This window comes from Arvicola amphibius, chromosome 15 (genome assembly GCF_903992535.2).
Source record: "Arvicola amphibius chromosome 15, mArvAmp1.2, whole genome shotgun sequence".
In the NCBI taxonomy this organism is placed as follows: Eukaryota; Metazoa; Chordata; class Mammalia; order Rodentia; family Cricetidae; genus Arvicola; species Arvicola amphibius.
This window is the reverse complement of record NC_052061.1, coordinates 20,399,712-20,411,992: the sequence shown is the minus strand read 5'-3', so window position 1 is coordinate 20,411,992 and position 12,281 is coordinate 20,399,712. Positions and strand designations below refer to the sequence as shown.

The 12,281-nt window shown below is 42.4% G+C and overlaps 1 protein-coding gene across 2 annotated transcripts in view; it reads right to left on the bottom strand.

The window, feature by feature from the left end:
* Inpp4b (inositol polyphosphate-4-phosphatase type II B) overlaps positions 1 to 12,281 on the bottom strand; it is a 400,041-nt gene that overhangs the window by 351,717 nt on the left and 36,043 nt on the right. The window lies entirely within an intron of this gene.

Below are 12,281 nucleotides of genomic sequence, written 5' to 3'. Positions count from 1 at the left end.
TCTTGCAGCGAATGTGGGCCACAGCCAGGAGACTAAGATGTCTCTTGTTGACTCTGGCTGGGTTAAGACGAAGGTCTGAATGCACTCTTCACGTTCCTCCCCCTACCTGTGTTAGAACTGGCCTCCTCCAGTCCTCCACCCTGCGGAAACAGGAAGAGTGATTACCCTACCAAACAGCTCAAGCACAAGAGGAAGCAGGCAGGGGTTAAAGTGCCCTCTGTCTGGAATTCAGTCCTGTCCTGGGAGAAAGCAACTCTGATAAGGACTGGGTAATTGCTGCCCAGGGGCCACACATTCTAAGATCTTTTCTCTGACACAGTCGGGTCTGGTTGCAGCTCCAGTACCATGCCATATTTACTGGAGTATTTTCTCCTCTCACACAGCATCCCCCAGTTTTGGAAAAAGAAAAAGAATCGGAGGGGGGGGTGCTAATTCTTTTTCTTAGAAAGTCTGGTATTGCTCTCCTCCCTTCTTGCCCCCTCTGATTTTGAAATAGTGAATTTTCTTGGATTTTGTTTTTTGAATTTCTACTTCTTGAAATCAACCACTAAGTGTGATCAAAAGCATTTCACTCAGCAGAGATGGGTAAAACTGCTGGCCTGCCTGCCACAGGCTGCAGCCACTGCTAGGTTACGGGAGAGACGCAGCCCTGCGAATGATACATGCTGATATCCAGGGCTCCAGACTGTCCCCAATCCACTCAGTGACCAAGAAGACAGGCAGAGGAGAAGGGTGTGTTTACACTCTGCAATGGTACCTCTGCAATTTGCAGGGCCACTAGGACAAAGGTAACGCAGCTTAAATTTGAAACTTGAAAGCGAAGCAATTTATAGATGCAATTATCACCTTCCAACAGCTAGCTCCTTATTTATAGAAACAGAAGGAGAGAGAAAACACAGGCGCTTTGAAAGGAAACCAGCCTGATAACCAAGTAAAGCTTGGGGACTATGCAACTTCTTCACTTCTTGCCAAACTAGGGGTCTTTTTTATTCCTGTATATCATTTTGTTGTTATATTGTCCTTACTGAAACCACATGGCTTAAGCAAAGCAGAAATGCTAAATGAAAGCATGGGTGGAACAGAACAGCCACAGCTTACTTAGCCTGCACAATTTTTGAGGCGTTCTGCTCATTGCCTAACCTTCAGAGTGCACCAAAAGTCCTTGTCTCTGTTTCTCTCTTTGGCATAGCGACATGATCTCTTGCATAGTGGATCTGCCGATGGAAGTCCCACTATTACTATCATTTATTGCTTACTCCAATGAATCTACTCTTACAAAACAAACGAACAAAAACCCTCCCTAGAAATGATTTCTATATATCAATCTACCGCTGGGAAATTTTTTGCACTGGAAGGTTTCGTGCGATTGTTCTTTGGTGGTTATTCTCATCACTTCCTTTACTTGCCTTTTGAGTGTGTTTCATTGAATCGGTCCTCTTGGCTTTCTGCTCACTGTGAACATCTATTGAAGTTTACAAGTATCTTGTTTTGGGGGTTTTAATGCTAGGGGCTTTGAATTTCAAAAGCACACATCTCATGCACTCTCTGGTGGCAGCCTCACCCCTGCCTTCTGGGCTCTTGACACCTTTGATCAAAATAAGTCACACCTCTTCTGAGTTCTTATCGGCTGTGGCTGTGGTTCTTCCCAGAAGCAAGCAGCTCTTCTGTGGTTCAGCAGAGGGCCTCTCAGCTGCACTTCCCGTAAGAACAGACAGCACATAGAACCATAGTGCAGCTCTCCCAATGCCCCAAGAGTGAGCCAGGAAGAGCACCAACAACACCACCATTTTTATTCAGCTACTGTCTGTGTTCAAAGCCAGGCACAGAGACCAACAGCAGCAACAGTTACATTGGAGGCTGTGCTCTTATCTCTCCTCAGCTTGAACAATAGCCCACGGCATTTACTGTTTCTTAATGCTAAGTCAGTGAGAGACAGAGAGAGATCCCAAGATCCAACAGGATTCCTAAAATATAGCATTGGATTTCCTGTTTTCTAGTTTTGTGACACAGAGCAAATAAATCACAAACTCTACCACTCAACTGCCTCATGTGTTGGGGTGGAAAGAACATGGGCCTCTTATGGTAAACTTCTACATGCAAGACTCATGCTTACAAATAGCATTATATTAATATTTAACAGTGTTTGATGTCATTGTTACTTAAATAAACTTTATTGGTATAGTTCTACTTACATGACTCTATAAAATCTGTTGCCAGATTTGTATCTCTTTACAAGTGCCAGTCTATGACAGACTATATATCAAAAAGTGGAAGAGATAAGCATGAATCTATGTCTCCTGCAACTGCCCCGTGGAGGGCTTGTGAAGGCTAAATCAGTGCTTACTGCGTGGAGATGCTACTCATTTGAGCATTATGAAATCTAATCTGCATAGGATTTTTCAGTAGTCAATAAAGATCTATGGTGGTTTTTATGAGAATGGTCCCCATAGGCTCACATATCTGAATACCTGGTCCTTAGTTGGTGGAACTGCTTGGGAAGGATTAGGAGGTGTGGCCTTGTTGGAGGTGATGTGTCACTGGAGGTGGGCTTTGAGGTTTCAAAAGATTTGTGTGATTCCCAAGGCTCCCTCTCTGCCCCTGTTTGTGGATTAAAATGAGAACTCTCAGCTACTCATATGTTCTACCATCATAGATGCTAACTGAAGTACCGACCAAATGAAACATATTTTTCTATATATTGTCCTGGTTGTGACTTCTTTTCACAACAATACAAAAGTGACTAAGAGAAGAACCCTGAAAGTGAGCTCACAGAAGCCGAGACTGTGCCACCCCTCTTCCACAGCAGTCTCCCCTGGCTCTACTTCCCAGTAGCTCTACCCCAGAGTATCCTGGATAAGCAGCCTTCCTCAGTATTTCCCACCAGAGGACATCTGGGGATCTTTGCTTCTGTTTTATTTAAGAATTCTTACTGCATCCCCCAAAAGCTCCATGAGTGTTCAATGGTGGCTGGGGAAGAAAGGGAGCATTTCCTAGTGGTGTAGTCACTGGTAAGGTGGCTCTGTCCTTATAAGTGACACCTTGCTGACAAGAAATCCTAATTAGACACACTAGGCCCTCAAAATAAACACATAAATGACATGAATGTAGAAGGGAAGTGGTCTGGAAGAGTGGGAATAAGGCAGTCATAGAGAGTAATAGGTGATGAATACTATCAAAATACATTATATACATATATGAAAATATGTAAAGAAATTCATAATTAGGCAGAATTAATTTATGCTAATGAAATGGAAAAATACTTATTAAATGGTTGATTAAAAATAATTCTGCTTTAACTAAATAGTATTAGTAGGTGATGCACTCCTCAGTGGCTTTTTAGCTTTTGCGTCTGCCTTTTTATTAATTTTCTTTGGACTTAGCCATTGGTAAGCATTTTCCAAGAACAAGAGCTTAAAATACCTATGTTGAAAAGTTGGGGTGAAAATGTGCTCATGTCCATTGATTGGCTGCTTTACCTAAAAAACAGAGAGGAGGGAAATGGAGTAATTAATAGAAATTATAATTTTTGGTTTTCATAGAAAAATATGAACTAGTTATAAATGATTCTTTTCCTGATGACTTCACATAGCATCTATCAACAGGATGGTCCCCTTTCTTCTTCCAACGATGTTGAGCCAAGTAGCTGTAAAACTTAACCCAGCTCAGGCTTGTACAGGGGCCAGGCAGCTCTAGTCTTGCAGATGGAAATGCAGTGATGAAGATAAAGGGGACCTCTGTGTCTTGCGGGGAGGCACAGGAGCCAGCAGAAGAACATGAAACTGCAGCCAGTGTGGCTGCATTCTGGGATTTGTTCAAGCTCTGAAATCCCAGCCACCCTGCCAGTGAGCACTAGAAAAGCCACAGTACCCACCCTGTGCTAACCTCAGCCTGAGGGCTGGAAGTTAGCAGTGTCTGTTCCAGATGCTTGCAGTGTGACTTGGATGTCTAGAAAAAGAAAAGAATGGCTTCTGCTCTGGTAATTATTCTATTACTTGAGGATCCTGAGGTCAAAGAGAGGGCATCTTCGGGATTGTTCTCAAGTCAAAGACTCTATCATCCACAAAACACTGGCATTATTAAATAAAATCTCAGCTGTGTTTCAAGCGGTTATCTAAATCATGCCATGTCTATTAGGCCCAAGGAGCCTCTCCATCTTTCTAGGCAACTGTAGCTGGAAGCTGAAAAGTCTCTTGGCTCACATCAGAGAATAGCACAACTGTCCATTCAAGGAGGTCTGAGCCTTACAGTGGATATGGGGTACAAGACTGAGGGAAGACAGATGCCAGCTTTGGGGCACCTGTGTTCGTAGATAGCCCAGACAATCATCTCCTTCCTCCTGTGAAGCTCAGTCCTTTTCTTGCCTTACCAGCATCCATCCAGTGTTACTCACAACTGGCAATGTTTCCCTCTTTCCCCCTTCCCCCTGGAACTGAACATATGAGGAGTAGGGAAGTAGGTGGGGTATCATGACGACTTTCCAGAGTTCTAAAATTCTCTGCTAAGATGAGCCAGAGAAAATCAAGGAGCAGAGGAGACACTGCATAGTATAATAAAGAAATATTTGGAGTTTTATTTTGTTGTCAAGACAGGATGTCACATATCCCAGGGTGGTCTTGAGATCCGTGTTTTTGAGGATGGCTTTGGACTTGCAATCCTACAGGCTCTACTTGGTTATAATGGGTTAGGACACATGCCCACCCACAGTTTATATGGTACTGGATAGGGACCCCAGAACTTCATATGTGCTGGGATAGCGTTCATGTTACCAATAAGCTACATCCCTAGCCTAAAGAAGGTTTGTCTTTTTGGTTTTTGTTTGTTTGGTTTTTGGCTGAAGATAACACTGTGCTAACTAGTTGCATCACGCCTGAAGAACTATGGATTTTTGCAAATGACTCATTCTGTTTGATCCCCTGCAAACAACAACAAAGACAAGGTAGATTTTGCATAAAAACCATAGAAGGTAATGATTGGTAGTTGATATTGGTTATCAACTAAACAGGATCTAGAATTGCATAGAGACAAGTCTCTGGGAATGGCTGTAAGGGATTATGTATATTTGTTTAACTGAGGTAAGAAGAGTTGCCCTAAATATAAGTGGCAACTTTCCTTGGAATAGGGTCAGAGCTCAGAAATATTAAACAGGAGAGGGTGATCGGGTCAGCAGGATTCATCTTTCTGATTCCTGATCTTGGATGAAACACGACCTGGTGTCCCCTGCTACTCCACATGACTCCCTGCCATGATGGACAGTACCCGGGAGCTAGGAAACCAAATAAGCCTTTTCTATTGCTATTGCCAAAGGCCTTTGTCATAGTATTAAAACAAATAATAAGATAGTGTGTATGTGTGTGTATGTGTGTATGAGACTGTGTGTGTCTTCATATGTATGTGTGTATGAGTGTGCATGTGTGTAAGAGTCTGTGTGAGTCAGTGTATGTGTGAGTACGTGTTTGGGTATATATCTGTTAGTATGTGAGTGTATATGTGTGTGTGTCTGTGTATGTGTGTGTGTGAATGTCTACATGTGTGTGCATGTGTATGTGTGGGTATATGTCTATGTGTGAGTGTGTGTATGTGTGAATATATTGAATGTGAATGTGGGTGGGTGTTTGTGTGTGAGAATGTATGAGTGTGTGTGTAAAAGGCTGACCTTGTGCTCGTATTAAGAACTTGCATTACCACACCAGCAAAACCTTGCAATTAAAAACAGTAAAGCAGAACCGAGGGTGGCCGGGTGGAAGTGCACCTTTGTACTAATGTAAGTGTAAGGAACTCTGCGCCCTTGACTGTTCTTAGGGAAATATGAAGCCTGTGAAGACCAAAAGAGGTCACACCACAGGAAGTACTCTAGATCCAGTGTGTGGCCTTACACCCACAGGGCTTTAGAGAAATAAATAGAGTGCTTCCAGCTTGTCCCAAATGACTCTTCTTATCCACACACCTCTGCAATCAGGATCTGCCTCTTCCCTGAGAACTAAGGGAGGCTTTTGCAGCCTGGGGACAGGGTCTTATCCGTGGCTCAGATTCTTAGCGTTTGGTTTTGTTTCTCCAAAATACCACTTAGACAGTGTTTCTTCTTGCACTCTAGAAAATTAGATTCTACTGATGAATTGATACACCAATTTAGCTTGTGTCTGCAGTCCAATAAATCATCGGATTTCATTGTAGGGCTTCACAGTTCCCAGTCTACACCAGTGATTACATTTAGATTAAGTTAATTTGCATCATACAGAGAAAGATGTATAGAACACTTCAGAGTCTAATAGACCCTCTCCCTAATTGCTTCTCCAGGGTGTTAGGCTTTCTTATTTTCAGTTGCCTCTGACTGATGTTTGTTTGTTTTCCCCCAGAAAATTTAAGAAACAATTCCCTGAAGCCTGGGATGCCAGCCCTTATACCCCAGACCTCCAGAGTAGATTTACTAGGCAATGCTGCCTCGTTCCCTGACTAGATACTTGGGAACACACTGGGTGAAGGAAAGTGGCACTATGAACAGTGTTCCTGCCTGGTACCCACGCCCACACACAAGGAGTGCTCCATGGGCAGCTGGGCATCCTCTGTAAGATGATCTTAGAGCTGCTTCCTAGAAGAATGTAACTATTAAGGTACTGAGCTGATCTATAGCCACTGGCAAATCCCTCCTCCACATCCATTCTCTGCCCTCTAAAATTTTGAGCTATCTTTAATTTATTTACTGTTTTTTTTAATCCTTTGTCTCTTTGCTCCTTCTAGTTTTTTTTTTTTTAATGAAAATGTCTGCTTTCTGTAACTTTTCTCATAGGTTTTATTGCTTTCTGTTTTCTTCTCTAATATCTCAAATTACACTCTAATACATGTTCCTCTCATCATCCCAAAAGACACGGTCACAGGAACCGCCACTTGAGTGTTCATAAAATCTGAGACGCTCAGGGTCAAGGACAGACGACATTGTCCCCTCTCAGTTTACTAACCATGTTTAAAACCTCTGTAGACATAATAAAAAAAATGTTAATTTCTCCTTAAGCGTTGTGTGGGAGATTTTAATTAACATACACTTCCCTAAAGAGACTATAACCATGTATAACTGCCAACACAACCAAGAGTTATTGGAAAAATAATAATAAATGTATAAATGTGGGCATGCAGAGGAAACACACGAAGCTTTAGAAAGTTTTCTTCATTTCTATACATTTTTATTTTCCCTTTCTAGACACCAGCTTAAAATAAAATTAAAAGAAAAAATCTTATTTCCAAAATTCAAGTCACTATATTTCTCCCAAGAAAGATAACATCCACATTCGTGTGACTTGGACTAACAAGCGATGAGCAAAGGAATGGACGGAAGCAAACACTGGAGGTTATCCTAATGCTGGAGTCGCTAAGGCAAACTGGAACAGCACTGTGAGTGTGAACTTCTAGCCACCATCTAGATTCTACAATTGTCATCTAAGACAATATGGGAACCACGCCAAGATCGTGGGACCAGCGACGTTAATTCTGGAAGATGGGCTCTGTGATCAGATCCTTGGCTTCTGCTAATGCCCAGGGTGATAGTGTGCGGCCTGCTCAGTCTCACTGCCCCATCAGGTCCAAATGCACATTTTTGGGGGGGATGGGGGGAGTCAGTGGATATCTGTAGGCTGCGATGTGAAGTTCAAGAATGAAGACTCTCTTTTTTACTTTACCAATAAGTCAGTGCTGACTGGAGAGATAGTCCAGCGGTTAAGAGCACAAGCTGGTCTTCCAGAGGTCCTGAGTTCAAATCCCAGCAACCACTAAGTCAGTGCTCAGAGTCACAGTCAATTGTCAATACAGCTGGCTCTTCTGCCGGCCCAGTGGAGGACCAGCTCTTAATGGGAATTTCAAGACTCTACACTCTTGAGAGTCGACCTCGGATAACAATTGGGGAAAGCATGAGGCTAACACCGTAGGGAAGAAACAGATGATAGAATTCTTGAGGAAACAAGGTGATGGCTTCAGAAGGATGGCTTTACAGTTCTTGCTGCACTGAAACTTGAGCCCATTGCTCCTAAATTCCACTCCAGCCAATTCTCTTTCACATAAAACTGATTTCTTTCTCTAAAAGGCTACGTTTGGGTTGGAAAATATGCCTTGAAATAAAATGTCTTACTCTGTCATGTACAGAACAATATATAACTAAGTCACCATAATTTATATGTGTCTCTGTGTGTGTTACGTGGAAACGTGTCCGTAAGAAAAGGTGGCCGAGAAGCTAGAGCTCACATCTTTACTTAGGAAACATTATTGAGACTAAATTTCACTTCCTATCCAGTGCCAGATCAAAAGGTTTCATTGGGCAGTCTGGGGAAAGGAAAAGAAAATGTAACCCTGCCTGGAACAATGGTGCTCCCTGAAAACACACTTGGATTATCTGTGCTGGGGAGCGAGACATCATAACAGCTGTCAGGCAGACAGATAATTTGCATATAAAAAGAACATTTTTTTTTTTCAAATCACTCTTGTCAGTACCAGAAGACTTCCATTCTTGAACTCAAGCCCTGTTCCCTCAGCTTCTCTGGTGTCGATCCTTAGAAAATCTTTTTTGTCTTGTTTTCATGAATATTCCCGAGGTGGCTCAGATTCCATCTTCAAGCAATTGGATCATAAACAAGCCTGTGCTCGAGTCTCTTTGGATTTTGATATCTCACACCAACATGTCACAAACCGTCAACTGGCCTGGCATCGCCTGCAATTGCACATAGGCATGGCTCTGTCTGAGCATGCTCCCAGCCCACATTCCACTTCAGAGAGACAGCCAGTGCATGCTGCTTACTGCTGTTCTTTTTAGCAGGAACATATGTGCTGTTTCAGAAGGCAGGAGAAAGTTATTCCAAGGAGGAAAGCGGGTTCCGCTGAATACGAAGAGGAATATCGACATCCCATTAAAGAAATCTGAAGAACTAAAATAGAATCAGTGGTCTCCAAGCACAAGGATTGACCCCAACCCCTAAAACATACTTAAATAGATGGCTGCGGTGCTTCCTGTGTTTGTAATCCTACTGCTGGGAAGGTAGACAAAGGCAGATCCCTGGGGGTTGCTAGCCAGCAAGCCTAGACAACTTGGTGAGCACCACGATAGTGAGACCTTGTCTTTAAAGCTAAGGTGGAAGGCACCTGAAGCATAATACACAAATTTGATCCGAGTCACAAATACATACATACATACATACATACTTACTTACATACATAGAGATAGAGAGGAGGAGTGAAGGGAGGAAGGGAGAGAAAGAGAGAGACTCTCACTTTCTTTTCTCCAGGGGTAACATTTTTCCAAAACAGTTGCCATTGGCATAGGAGCAGAAAGGATTCCTACCACGCATAAGGCTACTTAGTGGGCTCAGCAAGGTCGATGGTTACTGGGCTCTACCTTGCACTAAAAGATGAGGCCAATGTAGTTGGTGGAGAGAGGAGGTACCAGAAAGGGTCTTAGGACTCTGGGGGCATTGGCTGCCAGAAGGGATGGCTAAGGGAAGGCTGCACAAAGTTGATGAATTTTAACTGAATCTACACCCTGGTTGTTGTGTAGGAGTCTGGGGAGGAGGGCCTGGGATGATGTCTTGAGGGAACGGCAGCTTCCAGGGTCTCTGAGGTCCACTTGTCTGGGCAGGAAGAAACAAAGGGACCAGCCGCTTCCTGGCTGATTTCTCATCCAGCACACTGAGTCATGTGTGTGCTTCCAACACATCCCCAAGAATTCCATTTCCGGATGTGTTTTCTCAACACAAATTGCTTTTAAAAAGTTCCAAAAACAAATTGTGCCCAGGACTTGCTTTATAGAGAGTGGTGCTTATACTAAAGTAATTTTTCCTGTGGACATATTAGGTTCAATACTTATATGTGTGAAATCAATAGTTTTAATATCTGGGAATCATGATGTAATCCCTGCAGGTAGAGGCAGAGGCCAGAAGATCATGAGTTTGAGGTCATCCTCAAGTCTATAGCTAATCCTAAATCAGCAAGCACTATGTGAGGCATTGTCTCAAATAAAACAGGATCAACAAACTCGTGTGTGTGTGTGTGTGTGTGTGTGTGTGTGTGATTGCTAAATTGTTTTCAGTCTACTGATAAATATCTTACAAGCAAAATTAAAACATAAAATAAAATTAACATATATAATGTAGATTAGGAACTAAGGGTAAAAGGAAAACTAGATGTTTCTAAGGGATGATTAATCTCTCATTTCATGTGTCCTTGTTTTGGTCTTTCTTTGTTGAACAAATTGTGAATCTCTTGAAAGGATCCTGATTTTGCCTACTTCTTCAAGGACATGTGAGGTTTTGTCCTAACAACCAAAAAAAGTCTCAATACAAGTTTTTTTTTTTGTTTTGTTTTGTTTTTTTTTTTTTTGTTTTTTTTTTTTTTTGTTTTGTTTTGTTTTGTTTTTTTGTTTTGTTTTTCGAGACAGGGTTTCTCTGTGGCTTTGGAGCCTGTCCTGGAACTAGCTCTTGTAGACCAGGCTGGTCTCGAACTCACAGAGATCTGCCTGCCTCTGCCTCCCGAGTGCTGGGATTAAAGGCGTGCGCCACCACCGCCCGGCTCAATACAAGTTTTGACTAAGACGACTCTGAGAGTTAAGTGCTCTGAGGTAAGATGTTGCCTCACTGGTGCTAGAAGGCACAATCAGGTCAGTTACAGCTCCTGCTGACTTGTGACCCATGGTATAGCATTAGGTGGAATGGGGAAGTCAGAAAGCAATGCTGGGCAAGCTGCGGGCAGAGAGTACGTGACAGTTTGAAACACTCCTACTACTTCAACAGTCTATGGAGAAAAATGAAGCCAAGTTAATTCAAAGTGGGGTATTTGCAGACACCAAAGAGTTCTGAAAAGACAGCTCAGACCCACAGACCAGCAGAGCAGCTCGCTATGGCAAACTGCTTGGAACCCAGGGATAATGAACATTTTCTTACAAAGTGGTCCAAACCATCACATTAATTTCCAAAGAACCTCCTTATGTCTCCAGGATAAGCAAGAGCCTATGTGAGAGAAGAAGGGGTTGAGAGGAGGGAGGGGATATTGTGATCCGTATGTAAAACAAATGAAAAATGTTAATCAAATAGAATAAATAAAAAAAGATAAAAGGCAGCATTGAAGCAGTCCAGCCGGCACATGCCTGCAGTCCGCAGTCCTGGCGCTCTGGAAGCTGCTGCAAGAAGATTGTGAGTTTGGGACTAGCCTGGGCTATATACCAAGACCCTGTCTAAAGTAAATGAAAACCAATAGAAGACATCTTCTATTTGGGTTTGGGGGAAATTTTTTCATCCTGTCTATATTCTAAACACTCACTTAAAAAAAAAAAGATATTCCCTTATCTTTATCTGAAAATACAGATAATTCTTTTCGTTCTCACTGGATATTCAGAAAGACCCAGTTACAGAGATGTTGTGGGCAAAATGATTTATGAAATTACCAATAATATATTAATAACACACTTCTTATATTCATATTCTTAGGTCAAACACTGTGGGTAATAGGAGCTATTATCCACAATTTACAGATATGGAATTAGAATGTGAAGAAGGATGCTTATTATTTCAGGATTGAGCAGCCAGGAACCAACAAGCAGCTTCCTCCAACAAACTGGAGTCAATGTAAAACCTGAGAGTGCTTGAAAAGAAATTCTAGACACTAAAAAACAAAGTTTAGACACTTTTTTTTCCCAAATGGGCTTTGCTTGAGGAGGCATGCTGCAGCTCCTTTAAAAGAGGTCTTACTGATTCAATGGTAGCAGCTGCATAGTTTCAAACCGGCAGCTTCCCAGCTGTGGGCTGTGCTGCTAGCAAAAACTCTGACTCTTTAGGGAAACTGAGCATTTGGATGGGATTTGTGAGCTGTGTATTGTGGCTTGCTTGGTGGCAACGTGGACTGGCTGTGTGCCTGTAAGTGAGGTGGTGTGCACACCTCAGAGGCACAAGTGGCTCTACCATGTTGGACTGAGAAGGGCAAACAGGAGGTACTGTATATACCCTAGTAATGGCGCAGCTTAAGTTTTAAGAAGCACTCCTGTACGGTAAAGAATTACAGATACAACTGGGTGGTGATAGTACACACCTTTAATCCCAGAACTTGGGAGACAGAGGCAGGTGAATCTCTGTGAGTTCAAGGCCAGCCTGGTCTACCATAGCTAGTTTCAGGACAGGCACCAAAGCTACAGAGAAACCTTGTCTCAAAAAAAAAAAAAAAAGAATTAAAAGAATTACAGATATACAGTAGGACAGATTCAGACATAAAAGACCTCTAAAAATGGATAACAGTGTTAGATAAATGTATGTAGGTTTGGG